General features: G+C 42.7%; 1 protein-coding gene and 1 pseudogene across 3 annotated transcripts in view; one reads left to right on the top strand and one right to left on the bottom strand.

The window, feature by feature from the left end:
* LOC149453048 (uncharacterized) overlaps positions 1–19,092 on the bottom strand; it is a 189,553-nt gene that overhangs the window by 128,623 nt on the left and 41,838 nt on the right. The window lies entirely within an intron of this gene.
* On the top strand, positions 9,999–11,740 carry LOC149453050 (ras GTPase-activating-like protein IQGAP2; annotated as a pseudogene).

The raw sequence follows: 19,092 nt of genomic DNA, 5'->3' as shown, positions 1-19,092 counted from the left end.
CCTTGCTACAGGTGTAGGCCACTACTGAAGCCTGGTTGAAAAACTCCCAGAGATGGCATCATCCCATCCTTTCCTGTTGCTAGGATGTTGCTAAGACACTTCCAGCCGTTACTGCTCACACCCACCATCACAGGAGCTCTCAAACATCCGGAGCAGGCATCCTCCAACAAGTTCCATCATGCCTCTACAAGTCATAGCTGTAACTGTCAATTTTGCAATGTCTTATGGGAAATGTAGTACAACAGCTAGAGAGCCGCAGGTTGCCTACCCCAGGTGTAGATGGTGACCCGTGGAGCACTTGAGTATCTTGGGGTTGCTATTGGAGACTTCAGAACTGTGACAAGAGACTGCTTTTCACCTTGGAGGCTTTGTGTACATGAACTGGAGTCGCATCATTGCGGTGCAGAGCCATAGGAGATATACAGTCCATGTGGAGCGCTCACACCTCTTCTGAATGATGATTATAGAAGGCCATAAAATAATAATAATCCCATACCCTGTCCAGTCCCATTCCAAGGAACAAACAGTAACTGCTCCTCTGTACTACAACAAAATGGCTGTCACACTTTTGTTGCCATGGTTACAAAGAGGGCTCACACTGGGCCTGTATGTTACTGGCCTGACCGCTAAACATGAAGATGTCTCCATTGTTATTGATAGGAGACAGGATATACCACAGTACTGACTGCACAGCACACGCCATGATACCTCACACCTCACTATACCGTATAATACCTCTCAAAGATATACAGGCCACACACAGCGCTGACATCGCTCCTTCTCACTGCTTACCAATGAATAATCATCATATAATGCCATACAACAATGAGAAACCCACACCAAGTGCCCGTCCCAGGGGACAACCTGTCTCCAGCAACAGACTCTCTGTACTACAACAAAATGGCTGCCAACCTCCTATTGTCATAGTTACACAAGAGGGTTCCCACTGGGCCTGTATGTATGGGCCGGACTACTAAATATTGGGGCGTCACCAGGAGAGGGGATGTACCTCAGTACTGACTGCACCATATATGTCATCATGCCTCACACCTCATACCTCACTATATCAGATTATAGCCCAGTGAGAACATCTCATTATACCTCACACCTCATTGTACCACATATACCTTCCACCTCATTATACCTCACATATAATACCTCACACCTCATTGTACCTCATATAATACCTTCCACCTCATTATACCTCACACCTCATTGTACCACATATAATACCTCACACCTCATTGTACCACATATAATACCTTCCACCTCATTATACCTCACACCTCATACCTCACTATATCATATTATAGCCCCATGAGAACATCTCATTATACCTCACACCTCATTGTACCACATATAATACCTTCCACCTCATTATACCTCACATATAATACCTCACACCTCATTGTACCTCATATAATACCTTCCACCTCATTATACCTCACACCTCATTGTGCCACAAATAATACCTCACACCTCACTGTACCACATATAATACCTTCCACCTCATTATACCTCACATATAATACCTTGTACCTCATATAATACCTCACACACAATACCTCACACCTCACTGTACCTAATTATACCTCATATAATACCTCACACTTCATTATAACCTCATATAATACCTCACATCTCGTTATATCTCACATAATACCTCACACCTCATTATACCTCACATAATACCTCACACCTCATTATACCTCACATAATACCTCACACCTCATTATACCTCACACCTCATTATACCTCACATAATACCTCACACCTCATTCCCTGACCTTAGGTCAGACTCTTCTTCATCCAATTACATACTTCAGAACAGACCCTCATTCATCCCATTACAAACCTCAGATCAGACCCTCATTCATCCAATTACATACCTCAGATTAGACCATCCTTCATCCAATTACATACCTCAGATCATACCCTTCTTCATCCAATTACAGACCTCAGATCAGACCCTCCTTCACCCAATTACAAACCTCAGATCATACCCTTCTTCATCCAATTACAGACCTCAGATCAGACCCTCCTTTATTCAATCCTTTTCCAGTAAAAGACCCAAAATCAGACTCCTAATTCATTATCTTGCTATGTCAGACTTCAGCCAAGGAAGGTCCTTCAAATTCTTTAGATCCAAGAGGCCATAACAGGTCTCTTCTTCCTGATAAGGAGAATTAAGAAATCCTTTTCCATCTAGTTCCAATCATAAGACTTAGAGCAGACCCTTCTCCATATTTGTTCAATACCAAACTTCACGTTACTGCCAACTTAACTCAAGATCCTAGTCTGTTCTCCTCCCCCAGCTTCAACCTCAGACATGACCTATCTTTCAGACTTCATTAACTACCTGCCGACCGCAGATAGCCGAATGACGGCTGCACTGCGGCCGGCCAGTTCTGAGTGGACGCCATATGACGTCCCCCCAGAACGCGCTCTCCTGCGCGCCCCAGGGGCCACGCACCCGGCGATCTCCGTGATCGCTGTGTCCTACGGACACAGCTGATCACGTGATGTGGTAAAAGGCCAATCACAGCGGCCTTTTACCACCTGATCAGCGGTGTCCAATGACACGCTGATCAGAGGGAAATGCAAGTGCCGGTTCTCGACTGCACTTTCCTCACGCTGTCAGATCGTGAGGAAAGTACTGCCGAGAACCGGCAGTTGTCAGAGCGGGGATCGGCACCGATCATCAGGGCACTGATGATCAGTGCCCTGATGATCGGTGCCCAGCAGTGCCACCCGCAAGTTCCGCCTACCTGTGCCCAGCAGTGCACCCACTAGCTCCGCCCACCTGTGCCCAGCAGATCACCCACCTGTGCCCAGCAGTGCACCCACCTGTGCCACTCTGCAGTGCCACCTACCTGTGCCCAGAAGTGCCACCTACATGTGCCCAGCAGTGCCACCCACCTGTGCCCACCCACCTGTGCCCACCAGTGCCACCCACCTGTGCCCACCCACCACTGCCACCCACCAGTGCAGCCCAGCAGTGCTGCCAGTCAGTGCCACCGGTCAGTGCCCAGGGGTTGTGCCAGTCAGTGCCCAGCAGTGATGCCAGTCAGTGTCGTCTATCAGTACCCATCATCAGTGTCACCTATCAGTGCCGCCTATCAGTGCTGCATATTAGTGCCGCCTATCCGTGACACCTCATTAGTGCTGTCTATCAGTGCCGCCTATCCGTGCCACTTCATTAGTACTGCCTATCAGTGCCCTTTAGTGCTGCCTATCAGTGCCCATCAGTGCCGCCTATCAGTGCCCATCAGTGCCGCCTCATCAACGCACATCAGTGAAGGAGAAAAAATGCCTGTTTGAAAAATTTTATCATAGAAACAAAGAAACTTTTTTATTTATAGCGCAAAAAGTAAAGCGCCCAGTGGCGATTAAATACCACCAAAAGAAAGCTCTATTTGTGAGAAAAAAATGATCAAAATTTCATATGGGTACAATGTTGCATGACCGCGCAATTGTCAATCAGAGTGCGGCAGCGCTGAAAGCTGAAAATTGGCCTGGTAAATAAGGGGGTATAAGTGCCTGGTAGGCAAGTGGTTAAGCTCTTGGTCTGTTTTTTTCCCCTAACTGCAACCTTAGACTGCACTTATCTTTCATCCACCTTCACTTGCCAGCTTCATGTAAGGTCCTGGTCTGTTCTCCTTCCCCAAATGCAACCTACTGTTGCATATGTACTGATGCATAAAGAGTCAGAGGCATTGAGCACACTTTAAAGTACTGCACATGTCTGGCTGTACAGTAGCTGCATGCTCTGTAGGTTGGCACACTCTAGGCGAGTAAAAGATTGTCTCTTTGACACCTAGCCTGACAGGACCTCTTCATCAGATGATAAAAAGAACCATCTGCAATTTGGTGTATAGTAATAAATTGGATATGTGTGTTAGGTGGTTTCCCATCGCTATACACCATGACTTCACCAGCCAGCGTACCTCTGTTACCTCACTGCCAGTAACAGAATGAGATCCCACCAGACACAGAGCGCAGATCTCATGTGTATCCTGTTGTAACTCCTTCACTCTCATACCATATGGCTAGGTTGAAGGTCTCCATAATGCTGGTCTGGCCCACTTGCTATGGGAGGGGGACCGCTAGGGAGGGACCCACAGCAGCAACCCACTTACTACTGTAGAACACCTCACCTTATCTAGGTAACACGCCTCGATTGGTTGCCATGTGTCATGCATATCACATCCCTCTGCGAATGAGTGACGCGGTCGGGCGAGCGCTAGCTGTCAAAGCAGGGGTTTGAGGGCTGGTCCTTTCATTCATAACATGTTACATCCTCAACATGAGTGTAACATGTAACATGGTGTGAAAAGTGAACTTATCCTTTAATATACAAAGTATAAGTTGTATTAATTTTTCCTTTGTTTAGTTTTCCTATTGATTGAAATAGCGATTTGTATGTAATATTGTATGTTTACACTGACTATTGAATATTAATGATCAATGATTTGATATCACAGCTTACCTCTGCCTACCTGATGAAGCTGATAACAAAACACATGGAATTACAACACTCCCTTCCTGCCCATTGAAGAAGGTTGATGCAGCAGTTGCTATCTTTGAGCTGAGTTATGTAAAAGGACTAATAGGCCAGATGCTATCTTATCTATGTAAATATATATGGTAACAGGAATTGTAATTGTAATATGATAAGGAGCTTTGACTTACAGAGGTACAGTATATATACAGAATATATATAACCCATGTAATGAAATGTATTTGTTGCAAGCAATTTTATGGAAATTGTGCTTTTATTAACATTTATTGAATACAAAAAATTAAACATAAAAAAAATCAGCTACCAAAAAAAGGGACCATGAAGGAGTTAAAGAGGCACTGTGTTTGCACCCATTCATGATCCCTCTAGACAAGTCTTTGGCAGGGTGTTATGTGACTGAAATGCATTGACATTATTCAAACCCATTTGAATGATCTCTCTACTGGGAATTACCAAAGGGCAGCATTGCAAAATTTTATCTTCCAGTTTTAATCCCAACAAATCTTTTTTAGTAAATTTGACTTCTTTTTTTTTACTTCATTGCTGAGTTATTCATTTTTTTTGCTATTCTCTAGCTTACATTAATGATCAGTGAAGAGTTTCCTTACGTTGATGGTTACTGAAAAGCTCACTTAATCTGGCGGTAAGCAGAAAAGGGACTCTTTAAACAGGTGGTCAGTGGGAGAAGGTCCACCTTACCTGTGATTAGTGGAAAGAATGTACCTTACATTGGTCCTCAATAGGAAGAATGCCCCCTTAAAGATAGCTAAAAAGATCATTGGTGTCAGCGGTTACTCTTTTCTCAAGGAATATCTAGCAACCTCTGGAGGACCCCTAGGGTTTTATAGAACCCTAGCTCAGAAAGACTGGTCTATACTATTCCTTCACATACCTATGCCCCCCACAATTGCCCTAGACCCCCTACACCTGTTTCCCTTCCCCCTCCACTCTCTATTCCCTCCTTTCATAATCACTCCCAACAACATTCCTTTTCCGTACTCTGCCCGACCTCTTCCCTTTTTCTCCCCTCAAAATCCTTAGATCTTCATGGTATGCCATACAAATTGACAACATTATGTGATACAAAAAAAGGCTTATGCTTTGTTTGGGGGGTCAGACAAGGAAGAAGGAACGCTTGGATTTTTTTAATCACATTTATTGGTTTAAGGGACATGCAACGTATGTGCCAACCATGACTTGTATACTAACATTCTTGCCTTCTATGTTCCTATGGCAATAAAGATAAATGATATAGAAAACAGAACAGATATATCTTCCCTTTTAGTCTTGGTGACAAGGGTTTTACCAGACAAGAAGTGCAACAACCACTGTTCTAGCCTTTACTAACTTCTTTAAAAAAAAAAAAAAAAAGCTCTTTTATTCACTGTAGCTGTTCCAGATTTTACCTCATTTCCTATCTGATGAAACCCATGTCAGCAAGAAAGGAAGGACATCTGTATGGAGCCCCGGATAGCCAGTGCCAAATTACTGCAGTTCTAAGGGGCTTGATTTGATAGTGAAGAGCCTGATAGGGATACATTTGTGGTAATATGGTCCTCTAAGCTCTGCATGATAGAGGAATACCCACTATACGTGAGGACCCTGCACAACCCATACCAGGCTTGAAAACATCTAGAAAATGTATGCTAAATAAAAAGCTTAAAATACACACAGGGGCATCTACAGAGGGGTCACTGAGGGAGACCCTGAAGCCCAGGGTTGGTCTGCGAGGCCCAAGAACTGACTCTCTATACCAACACTAAGCATGCTAAAGACCCCTAAGGCCTGATTTGAGAAGTGGAATTGTCATTTTAGCCCCAGAAGCTTACTATCTATTGTCACAGTCAGTGGAGTTAACGCTGTTTAATAAAAGACAGACCTTTTTATGAAAAGCGTTGTTGCAGTTTAGGCTCAGGAGCTGACTGTCTATGTACATAGTGTTCAACCTGCTGTCTATGGATACTTATTGTGAGGCCATCGGGCCCCCACAGCCAGTGTTTTCCTTGCCTAGGTGTTCTCCGTGTATTGTAACCATGGCCCAGTTGTTCCCATTGTATTGCATATTAAAGCGGTATTAAGCCCAAAACCAAAAATGTAATATATTGCAGATTACCAATACTTAGATGATAGTTTTCTTTTCTGAAAGGAATGAGATAGGAGGCACAGAAGACAGCACCAGTTTGTTGGAGGTAGGGGAGTGTTACATGTATTAGCAGATTTAGATACATTAACAAATTGAATCCAAACTCCAGCTCACACTTTATAATCATTTACAGCAGTTTTTTTTAATTTTGGGAAACCCAAGCTTCTCAAGCATCACTCCCTCTGTGATGTGAGTGTTGTCTTACCCCCCTCCCCCCTTCTTTGCTTTTGCTGTGCCTTACCTCTAGCGTTATTTTTTCCCATCTCTTCTAACATTCTGATGAAACTTTGTGATTTGTATAGTACTGCTTGGACCTTGAAGAAGGGGACACTCCCTGAAAGCTTGTCTTCAAAATTGTATGTTAGTGCAAATACAAAAAGTATCACGGACAGTACTCAATTGTTTCTGTCGCAAATGCACTAACAGGGCTACAATCACCTCAAGCAACATGAATAAATAAAAGCTGATTATTTTAATCACCCGTCAGTAGAACTACAGGCATCCCTTTTTTTAATTTTGGATAGAGTAAGGGAGGGGTTATAACCTGTCAGAATTTTTTTTTCGCCATCTGTGCCTTTCCCTTCACTTCTTGTCCCATAGCCAAAGAGGAAGCGAGAAGAAAATCCCAGCAAATTAACAGAATTCCTTGGAGACTCTAGTGTCCCCATTGGAAGATTTCCCCCCTATTACTTTTCTGGGTACAACCCAAAATGTAGGATTTTCTTTTACTTTCAGTGATAATGGTAATCAGGACAAATAGAGAGGGCAAATCTCCCTAACGGAGACACAGACAGCAATAAAATCTGACAGGGGTTTTAATCCCTCTCCACTCTATCCATAACTAGAAAAAAAGGTTTGCCTCCAGTTATACTTTAAATGGTTTGCCTCATCCATGTACACTGCAACAATCTGCTGGAGAGCTTCCTGTTTACATTAAATATACTGTAGATTGATGTGTGTATAGAATATAAGCATACTATCCTGGTGTATTAATTCTGTGAATTAAACCTCCAGTGTCCCCTCTGAAAGGCAGACAACATCATCACCCAACAAGCTATCTAAACATGGCTCTGGACTTGCATTAGTACGGGTAGCACTGTTTATAAAGGTGTGTTGCCCATCCCCCATACCATGCCTCAGCAGCAGGTTGAAGTCTCTAAATTTGAAAAAAAAATGACTGTTATTTTCAGTTGAATCCACTGAGATTTGAAAATTACAGTTCCACAGCTAAAGGTGGGGGATGGAAACCGCCTAACAACCCCCCCCCCCCCCCACCAGCCCTACCCCAAGACAAACTGCTGTAAATTAACATTTGGTTGATTTATTGATTTCAACAATTTCTCCTATTAAAAAAGCCTGATTTTACACCACTCTGCAGGCTTCATTCACAAAGCTAACACACTAAGATACAAATGTTATTTTATATATAAAATATTACAGTCATTTTCAATGTAGTCAAGTTTAAATATTACATGTGAGCACAATTAATATATGTATTCAGGGGTTTGTGAATTAATCCCATTAGTATTCCTGATAATTACAGTGCATAACCCCTTATGTAACATATTACTGGGCTCCTTAGACCAGAGTTCTTTGTTCAAAACAAGATCTAAAAATAGCAACCAATCAGCTGTGCTCACTATGGTCATGTGACCTCTGTGGTCATGGACCTCTGTGTGATGTCACAGTGTAGCAGGCAGACACTTTCTGTCTTCCGTGGTGAGCAGTACTGTACTAGACTGCTAAAGGAGCGTTCTTCAAAGATCTTGTTTATATTTGCACTAATGTGCTCCAATTTAAACATTTCTCATCAAATGACCACTGTTGAATCTCAGCGAAAAAGTAAGAAACTTTGTCTACATTTTTTTCCCATATTTTGAACAAAAACATGTTTTTCTCATTCACCTCTACCTACAAGTACTGTGCACACACATTCATAACACAGGCAGTGACAAAGTCAGCTCCTCTCCCTATTCTTTTCTATTGAGAGCTGAATCTTGGCAGCCATCCAGCCCTCTAATAGAAACACAGCAGGTGCTGCCCCCTAATGGGAACACAAGGCAGGTGCTGTAACATCTTTGTTGTTTGGTAATAATGACTTCACATTATATACAGCTAGAGGGGTTAGGGTGGGCTTGTTTTAAAGCTCCCTTACTGCTTGTTAAATTATAGGAATACTTTAATGTCCATAGTCTGGGCACAGATGCTCTTTAGGCTTACATGTATTTATTGTTTGTCATTGACGCCATATACTTGTTTTACGTTGTGTACATACAGCCGGATAATATGTGACAGATCTGCATATGTAGCAGAATGGTATATAGTGTAGAATTGGTTCTCAACATTATAACTTTATTATGCCTAGTGTGGACAGGCTTTGGATTAAACTGTTACCTGAGCAATTTTAAAGTCAGAATGGATATATCTTACATGGTAGGTGAATATCCCCTCATTTTTTTTAAGTGGGCCCTTTAAGGACCAATCCAAGATTAATGAATGGTGAAAAAGAAATAGGAAGAGAAGGAGGGGGTTATCGGGTGTGGGAAGGTTGTGGTAATGTTCCCAAGCCACTGCTCTGTGTGTCCATTCACACACAGAGCTGCAGTTTGGCCCTGCCCCCTCTCTCACCTCATTGGCTGACTGGCTGTGATCGACAGCAGTGAGAGCCAGTGGCTCCTGCTTGCTGTCTTAGCCAATGAGGAGGCAGAGACCTTGGACAATGAGGCTGTCTTGCACATTGCTGGATTGCGATAGGGCTCAGGTAAGTATTTGGGGGGGGGGGGGGAGCTGGGGGGCACTGCTGCACACAGAAGGTTTTTTGCCTTCATGCATAGAATGCATGAAGGTGACAAACCTTGAGCCTTTACAACCACTTCAAGTCAGCCTTTTTTTAATGTGCTGCCAAAGAGGCTCAATTTCTGTTTATTTCCATGTGGCTGAAGACAAGCCAGCTAGGGTCACAATAATGACAGTGCTTTGGGACAAACATTTTGGTGTCTAATGCCCAGAAAGTCACACTATACAGTATATATTCACAATTTTGTTTTCTTAGTTTTAGACAAAGTGAGGAAAGGTTAGAACACAATTAAAACCATTTTCTTTTATTTTACAGGTTTTACAACTATGGAGAATGAGGTTATGTCATCCCTTGTAGAAATACGCTCAATTGTTGGGAGCAACCACGCTGGAAAGCTTTCCAAGAAGTTGCTCCGAAGCAAAAGATTATCAGTTAGTTCCAGTCTAAAGGATTCCCATTCCTTGGACTCCTCCTTGGATATCCTTTCTCCCCAAGAGGTATTGATAAATTACCTAGAAGGTGAAGTTTCCACTAAAATGAATGCCATCCAAACACTAAAAGAGGAGTTGAATACCTTGGACAAGAAAATATCAATTCTTGTGAATGGGAAACGGACACTAGAAAGCCTTGTGTCCCGATTTCCAAAACTAAAGCTGGACAACAGAATGGACATTGAAGATGCGATGTCCATTGACAGACAACGCATGCTTGAACTGAGCAGGAAGACACAGAGGTTGGAACCCTATCAGTACCTCTTCTATCATCTACAGACCCAACCAAAGTACCTGTTCAAGCTCATCTGTCGAATGTCAGTACATGACTATACCATTCTTGAAGAAAGGCTTCTTCCCGGACTCTACAATCATGCCTCAACTCCAAGAGAGGAATATCATTTTGTCAAGTTTTTGGGAAATGCTATTCAGTATGAGTTTGAGAAAAAATGTACTCATATCAAGGATATAGTGGAAGGAAAATTAATTAGCATTGAGACTGCCTTCAGCTTTTACAGGCAGGCTGCAAAATGTGATGTCCTCCACAACAAGCTCACTAAAGTGATAGATAGGATATTTCACTTAAATCACAGATTATTGGAAAGACCTTCTCTCACTCCTTACATGGCAGACCTAGTCTTAAATGCAATATTCTCAGATGTGCACAGTATACCTTATGGAATAAGGTATGTGACAAGAGTCCTAAGACAAGCCCTGCATAAAAAGTTCCCCCAGGCAAGTGCAGATGAAGTCTTTGAGACTCTTAGCCTTTTCATGTACCAGTATTTCCAGCCAGCTATAGCAGCTCCAGATGACTTTGGAATAATGAAATTTAAGATGTCAACAGAATCAGGGCAAAAAGAGAACTTCATGATCGTGGCTGTGCTTGTCGGCCACACATTAATTAATAGCCATTTCCCCAAGGAAAATGCTGGAGCTTCAATCAAGAATGACTATATAATCAAAAACCATCCACGTTTCAGGAGCATGTTTGAGGAGGTTTTTAATGTTCCAGAACCAGAGGAAGAATTTGGCTTCAATGAATATTCTGACATGATTTCCCTAAAGAATCCAGTGATAGAGCTTCATGCAATGGACATTGTAAGCACACATAAGCTGCTTTCAAAATATGAAAAAGTGGTCATCCCAAACCAACAAGACAGTCTTTATCAAATTTTCAAGGATCTTGGACCAGTTCCTAAGGTTAAAGATCTTCTTTTTTATGAGAATGCAGCTGCTGCTAACAGAGGTGGAGACTTGACAGCAACTAAAGTCTGCCTCTCCTTAGGCAGCAAATATATTCCACAAAAAGAGAAAAATTTGACAAACCCAAAGGCTTTACAGGATGCTGGGCTTTCAAAAGCAATGGACTCCCAAGATATCCTGAACAATACTGACATGGATGTCACAAAGGAAAATGAATTTCAGCTGCAGCAACAAGCTGAAATAACGAAGCTCAGCCAAGCAGTGGATGCCCTTAACGTCAGCTTCAAATATTACCAGGACAAGGTAAACCAATATCAAAGGTTCTGGAACAGTTGCCTAGAAAACCTAGTGGGCCAAATGTCATCCAATATTGACATGAACAAAAAGATGCAGAAGGAGACGGAGAAGCAAGATGACATTAAGATTTTGGGGCTGAAGGAAGAGAGGAAAGAAAAGGAGAATAAGCAAACTAGGAAGAAGAGGACCTGGCTTCATAAATTGTTCAGCCCTAAGTCACCCACTAGCATCAAAAAGGTCAAATATACTGCAGAAAAACTGCACTACAAAGGTGTCATTGTTGACACAACAGGTAAGGAGACCAAAGAGCTGGAGAGACAACCGCTGACAATAGAATTTGCAGATGACCACCAAATTAAAGTCAGCATCGGCAAAAAGTTTGTTCTCCTTCCCATTGCTGACATCCTAAACCTCCATTACAGCAGAACACCAATCATGGAGTTATTCTGCTATCGGGTTGATGTCAGCATGTTGTTGTTTTTAGTGTACAGCAAGCTTTATGTCAGAACAACACATAACGCACTGTATCAAGAAATAACACCATAGGTTGTTGATTCAGGGAGCATTCGATGGCCCTAGGGCGGGTTCAGCAAGACGCTGATTGCAATCTACCACTCGACTGCGGGCAGCCGACAGATAGATCGTTATCTCTGCCCTGCTTCCCCCAGCCGCTGCTGCTCTCATGTTTACTGCAGAGCGGAGAGCGAGCATAGTGATGGATGGAGGGCGGAGCTCCCTCAGTAACCTTTCAAATTAACCAGCAGGTGATTGGTTGCTAGGCGGGCCTAGAGAGAGAGGGGGAGAGAGAGAGAGGGAAGAGAAAAGAGGGGGAGAGAGAGAGAGAGGGGGGGGGGGAGAACAGAGGGGGAGAGAGAGGGGGGAGATGTGCTGTGTGGGGAAGAGGAGATCTCCTAAAGTGGAGTTCCACTCAAAAGTGGAAGCTCCACTTATTTGCCTCCTCCTTCCCCCTCCACTGTCATATTTGGCACCATTTGGAGGGGAGGGAGGAGCGGATACCTGTTTGTGACAGGTACCCGCTCCCACTTCCGGCTCAGTTTGCCACAGCGAAGTGAGCCGGAAGTTCGGCCCCCTCCTCCCTCTTAGTCTCCTGGCAACTTTCACAGATCCCAGAAGACTGCCGGAGCAATTAGTACGCGACTTGCGCTTGCGCAGTGGGCACCAGGCTGTGAAGCTGTCATAGTTTGGTGCCCACAGTTTAGATGCTGGCGCCATGGAGGACAGAAGGAGAGAAGGGACTGCGTGTGTGAGAACGTGGCTGGACTCTGGGACAGGTAAGGGTGTGTTTATTAAAAGTCAGCAGCTGCAGTTTTTGTAGGCTGTTGACTTTTAATAATCACAAAAATGTCTGGAACTCCGCTTTAAGGGCTCTGCCAACAGGGACACAGTCCTCAACTCTCACTGTCTTCCGCCATGCTGACTCCTGTACCCTGCCGGTACCGATCACTCACTGTGTTTATTTAGAGAAACCTGCCTTCATGGTGGGTCACAGTGGGACTTTAATTCCGCTTTAACAAGCCATGCTACCTAATGTCATTGACCATATTTGGTCAATGACTTCACTCGGAGATACCCGCTGGATTGTTTACTACATGAAACAAGCCAGCGGGAGGGGAAGTCACTCATTTAGTGGCAGTAGTGATACCACCACCAACTGATACAAAGTTTGGCTACAGAAATAAGAAATAACACCATAGGTTGTCGATCCAGGGAGCATCCGATCGTCTTAGGACAGGGTTCGGCAAGCTGACAATTGTAATCTACCGACAGCTGGATTGTGAACACGGCTCTGCTTCTCCCCAGCCTCAGCCACTCTCTTGTCCACTACAGAGCGGAGAGTGGGAGGCAGCATAGTGCTGGATGGAGGTCAGAGTTCCTTAGTTAACCTTTCGAATTAAGCAACAGGTGATTGGTTGCTAGGTGGTACCACCACTAACTGATGCAAATTTGCAAAGGTCCCAATTGAAAGAGGAGACCGGGACCTTTCCCTGAGTACTGGACATGTGTGCTGGGAGCTCGCAGGGCACGCGCTCTCAGCACATATGTTCTTTTTTAATAGAACGCAAATGTGCGGGCGCTCGGCGTCTACAAAACAGGTTAAGCTACAAAACACTGAAGTGTGAATGCAGCCTCAGGCTCCTGCACACAATACCTGCAGGTCTGTGCTTACTATAAGGTTAGGCACCAAAGAAATGTCTCTATGAGTATGACACTCCTCCTATACCAACATTATTGCGCCAATATAACAGAGAGTGGATATAATTAATAGGTGCTGCTATTAATAAAAAACTGTAAATAATAATAAGTTGTGATAAACAAAATAACCACAAATAATAGCGCAATCCTAAATTGAATCAATAAATTAATTTGCACAAATATATATAACCACCACCAAATATGTGCAAATTAATAGTGCAATAACATAAATAAGGGATCTCAATATAGTCCATTCAAAAAAGTCCATATATCAATGATCCTCAATCAATGAAGTACTGAGATCCTCCTTCATCAAATGTGATATTCAGTGCTCAGAACACCCCATCAAAATGCACACTCACCATGTGCTAGTAATTAACCAGCATATTAGTATATATTCACCAAAAAGACTCCAAAAGAAGATCCTCATGTGTTGGTAATCAATCAGCATATCAATATATATCCGGTATTCCACCAAACAAACTCCAAAGGAAGATCCTCTCATATCCAAATTAGCACATGTGGGTAAAGAAAGAACTCGCCAGTGTAATATTATCCAACAAATTTATTGTAAAAAAAACCCCCTTAAAATCACACTCACAATAAGTAAGAAAAAAGCATTTGATACATCAGGGCACAGAGCCCTGTATCCAGTGTCTCACCTGCCTGCCTGCACTCAAAATGGTGGTAGTACGATCACGTGATCCGGACACGTGCGTCGGAGTGCGTGGTGACGTCACCGCTAGCCACACCCTCTGTGCTTATACCAGTGTTTCTCAACTCCAGTCCTCATGGACCCCCAACAGGTCATGTTTTCAGGATTTCCCTCAGATGAAACAGCTGTGGTAATTACTAAGGCAGTGAAACTGATCAAATCACCTGTGCAAAATAATGGAAATCCTGAAAACATGACCTGTTGGGGGTCCATGAGGACTGGAGATGAGAAACACTGGCTTATACCAACGTACGGGCGTTCAGTTGCAGAGCTGTAGGCAGTGTAAATGGACTATGAGCGAACTGATCAGCATGTTCGCAGTCTTTTCAAACCACAAGTCGAACTGCCTTTGTGGATCATTAATTCATTAATTCACAGATCTCTGCCCACTGCACAGCCACACCATTTAAAAAATTTGGCAGCAGGTACACGGAGAAGAACCCACAGCTGCTGTCACAGAGAAGGGGGCTTTGGTACAGGTTCAATAGGTGCATGCAGGGGTGGACTGACAACTCATGGGGACCCCAGGCAATAAGGGATCATGGGGACCCTGTGTCCTTGCCCAAACTCAAAAAAGCCTATGAAAAAGGTACCAGGGGCATCTCATGGGGCCCCCTACTGACCCCGGGCCCTCGGGCAGTGCCCAAGTTTCCAAATGTTCAGTCCGCCCCTGGGTGCATGTTACGTGTTACACCCATGTTTAGGGTGTAAAATGTAACATGCTACTAAAGGTAAATTTAGCCTTTAAAACCATTGACACTGTGTGGCCCCCACTGCCTGCGGTTTTTCTTTTTTTCAAATTATAAACAAGCTGGCCAGCAAAATATTTGGTGAATGACTTCAGCCAATATCACTGACTGGTCTGGACATCCCAGTAGGAGGGGATTGTTGGCGCAGGTCGTCACGTTTATATTGGCGAGTCGTCGTTCATTGCGATTGATATTGGATCTACTTCGCTGGACAACGTAACTGATGCTGGATTTACACCGTGGGACATATTCATTGACCATCGGTGTGCGATGTCGTGTTTGTGTTGGCGAGTCGGCCGGGCATTGCTCATTGTGACTGACACTAGATTTAAATTAAATCGCTGGACAGTGTAATTGATGATGGATTTACACTGTGGGGCATGTTTTTTAATGGCAGAGTGAATAGTTGTGCTTCTATCAGAGGGTAGTAGGGTGTTGTTCATTGTGATTACATCGCTGGATGATGGTGATGAATTAACACTGTGGGACTTTTTTTCTTTTCATACATTGTCAACAGTGTTTGTGTGTTTATTTACAGTGTATTTTCGGTGGGAATGAGTAACCAGACAAGATATCTGGGGACCTGCTATCCTTATGGCCCCTTTCACATGAGCAGACTAATCAGGCCTGGTTGTCTGTATTTCAAGCGGATCCGATCGGACGATCCATTGCTCTTTATTGAGCGGTGGGTGTAAGCGGACATGTGTCCGTTTACACCCTCCTGCATCCGGTTTGATCCTACCCACTAAAAAGAGACGGATGGGGATCCATTCCCCATCTGTCTGACGGATTGGATCAGATGACGGGTGGAAATGGACAGGTGGCCCGTTTACATCCAACAGCCCATAGAGGACAGCAGGCTGTGTTCATGTCTGCTCTGCATAAGCAGAGCGGACATGGATCTGTCACCTGCTTCCTCAGCGGGGATCAGCGGACAGATCCCCTCGCTGAGAGAGCAGATCCGCTGATGGGTTCCACCAAGTGTGAAAGGGGCCTAAGAGGAATTCCAGGTTCTGATAACTACAGTATGAGCCTCCTGCGCTACTAGATGAACAATGCTACCGAATGGGGAGGGCTGCTAGCACCCAACCATATATCAAATGGATACTAGAGTAGACAAATATATATATATATATATATATTGGTGCAGCGCTTAACCTAAATGTTACCTACTAATAAATAAAATACAATAATCATTATTTTTATGTGACTATTAGTGTACACTGTGAATAATAGTCCCTTATCGTGAAGTGAACTGATCCACTCAGGGAGCTAAAGTGAAAACAAAGAAGTGACTAAACATGGTACCATAACAAAAAACAGTGAAAACAAAAAGTCCAAATGGGACTGTACTGATGTGAATAAAAAACAAACAGTATACAAAGAATCCCTGAAATTGGGACCAATAGCTCACAAAATAGTGATCACAATGGCTCAATAATGCCCAATAAGGAAAAGAACCAAGTGACAATAAGTGAATCCCTAAATGAGGGATCAAATTCCACAAAAGTGACAAGTGCTGTGTTATAACATCAAGAGAAAAAAATATACCAAAATTATATGAACATATAAAAATAATGTTATGAAAAACATCAACACCACTTAAATTTAAATAATATTATGCAATAAGTCCAAAAGAAAAATAAAAAAGAATATACAAAAAAAGCATATAAAAATATATAAAAAATTCAAAGTTGCGTGAACACCAAGTATTCCAACGCTTTTTGAAACGTACAGGTGATAAAGTGGATGTGCATAACAACCAATGGGAAATAATCCATAAGCGGCTGAATTGCCCCCTCAGCTCCTTGAAGCGACCCAAACGGGCCAAAACGTTTGATATCCCCTTCACTGCTATGCGTAATAAGCAGCAGGGTCACCTCCAGAGATGTTAAAATGAGATACAGCCAACTCACATTAAGATTAAGAAGGTAGAGATAGAAGAGATCTTCCATAGTGGAAATCAGTTTAATATACTTTTAAGAACATATATAGCCAATTGCCCACTCACTTTGCATTAAAATAGAACAAGCTGTAAAACCACATGCTATGGGTGTACTTGCATGGGTTTTTAGGTGTAGCAAGATGGCATCCACGCCAAAAATACGTCACCACGTTCCTACGCGTTACGTCCCGTTATCACGAGACTTCCTCAGGGTAACGTCATTGGTGACATGCGGCTTTATATAGGGAAAATGGATGTCAATCACAGTTCAGAGGCAGACCTGCTTATTGCTCCTACCTCTCAGGAAATCTCCTGCGGCCATTACCAGGGAAAATGTAATATTATTGATGATACTTATATTTCTACGCTTTTATTTATATAACTGATCAATATATATTAAACCGGAGCTTGTGAAATAACACTTTTAAACTGTAGGTAACCCTACGGTGGCCATTTTAATGGGGTCCTGTATAGAAGATAATCTATGAGATGCTCCTACCTCTCAGGAACTTCAATAGCTATACAAATCGGGGGACTATTAATATCTGAAACCTACACTTTTATTAAATCTAAAAACATAAGTTAAAACAGGGCATGTATATCTGCACTAATGCAGTTCTAAACCTTTATTAATAGCAATCAAAAGTTGAACATATATCGAATGTACTAAAAATATATAAGGAGGTGATGACTATTTAATATGGCGATCTATACCTATTTAAAATCATTTTTGTTGATATCTATAAAAACTAATGCCATAAATACTACTTAGGATAAAAAACTATAAATTTTACAGAAGAAAAGAGAAAAAACTGCTATTTACTATTTTTTCTTATTGTTGTATATGGCCCCAACCTAATGTCACAAAAAGATATATGATACACTAAAAAGTGCGTTTTGGAGTGACTATTTATGGTGTATCAATGCGTTATAAAGTGCGTTTTGGGATGTCACCTAAAAATAATGATTATTGTATTTATTTATTAGTAGGTAACATTTAGGTTGAGCGCTGCACCAGGTTTTGATAAGTCCACTCCCTAAAGACTCCCCCCCCCCCCGACATCCACCAGCCTAGGGATGTGGTGATGAGGCCCTTGTCCCTATGAAGCAGGCAAGGTACCCCTACCAAGTTGAGGGCACGTGGCGTGGCCTGGCATGGTATGGTTCAGGAAGTAGGGGGGTGCATGCTTCCTGCTTCTCTATTTCCTGACCAGTCAAGCTGAATGGCTAGATAAGGATTTGGTATAGATTTTGGAGGGACCCCATGCAACCATAAAGAAACCGGCAAGGGAATTACATTTAGCAGCAATTTTTTTTTTCTGCATGTCACTTTTGCTGGACTACATCTTACAAGTGTGCCGCTTCATGGGCAGATTTACAGTATTCCCCAACATGTTATCTGAAGATATTTACCTGTGAGACAGGTAAGTCCAGATTTATTATTTTAATTGGCATTTTAGTCTTACCATGGTGATTCCAGTATTTATTTGTACAACAAACACAATTCTCATTTGTACAGTATAGTACATGACACAGGATCTATAGTTTTAACCCTGTGTTATGCTGCCACCTTCAGGAGATGGGATGCTAAAACAAGAAAGCAGTAAGGATGGCGCAGAATAACTCCTCCAGCTCTTAGCATGCCTCAGTTTTTCGCTATTATCCTTAAAAGGAACTTTGCCCTAAAAAAAAAAAAAATACTGTAGCTGCTGACTTTTAATAAACATAACAGGGATCCAGCGCTGTCCTCACCAAGGCCAGTTCTTTGCCGGTCTTAGGGTTCCGCGGCACGGCCATCTTGGATGTGGAAGCCGGCAGTGACTTTCTGGTGCTTTACAGCTGGCTTCCCACTGTCCATGCACAAGTAGTGTTGCACTTTCCCAATAGGAACCCACTCAAAAATAAATATATATATATATATCACCCAAAAGTATTAGAAGTTCTGCTTTAGGAGTATGGACTTCAGCTCTTTTTTCTGAGAGAAGTAATGGTTTCTTTTTATGATTTATTTTC

Source organism: Staurois parvus, unplaced genomic scaffold, assembly GCF_062004578.1.
Source record: "Staurois parvus isolate SC_StPar_1 unplaced genomic scaffold, SC_StPar_1.0 ptg000453l, whole genome shotgun sequence".
Taxonomy (NCBI): Eukaryota; Metazoa; Chordata; class Amphibia; order Anura; family Ranidae; genus Staurois; species Staurois parvus.
This window is presented reverse-complemented; position numbering and strand designations above follow the sequence as displayed.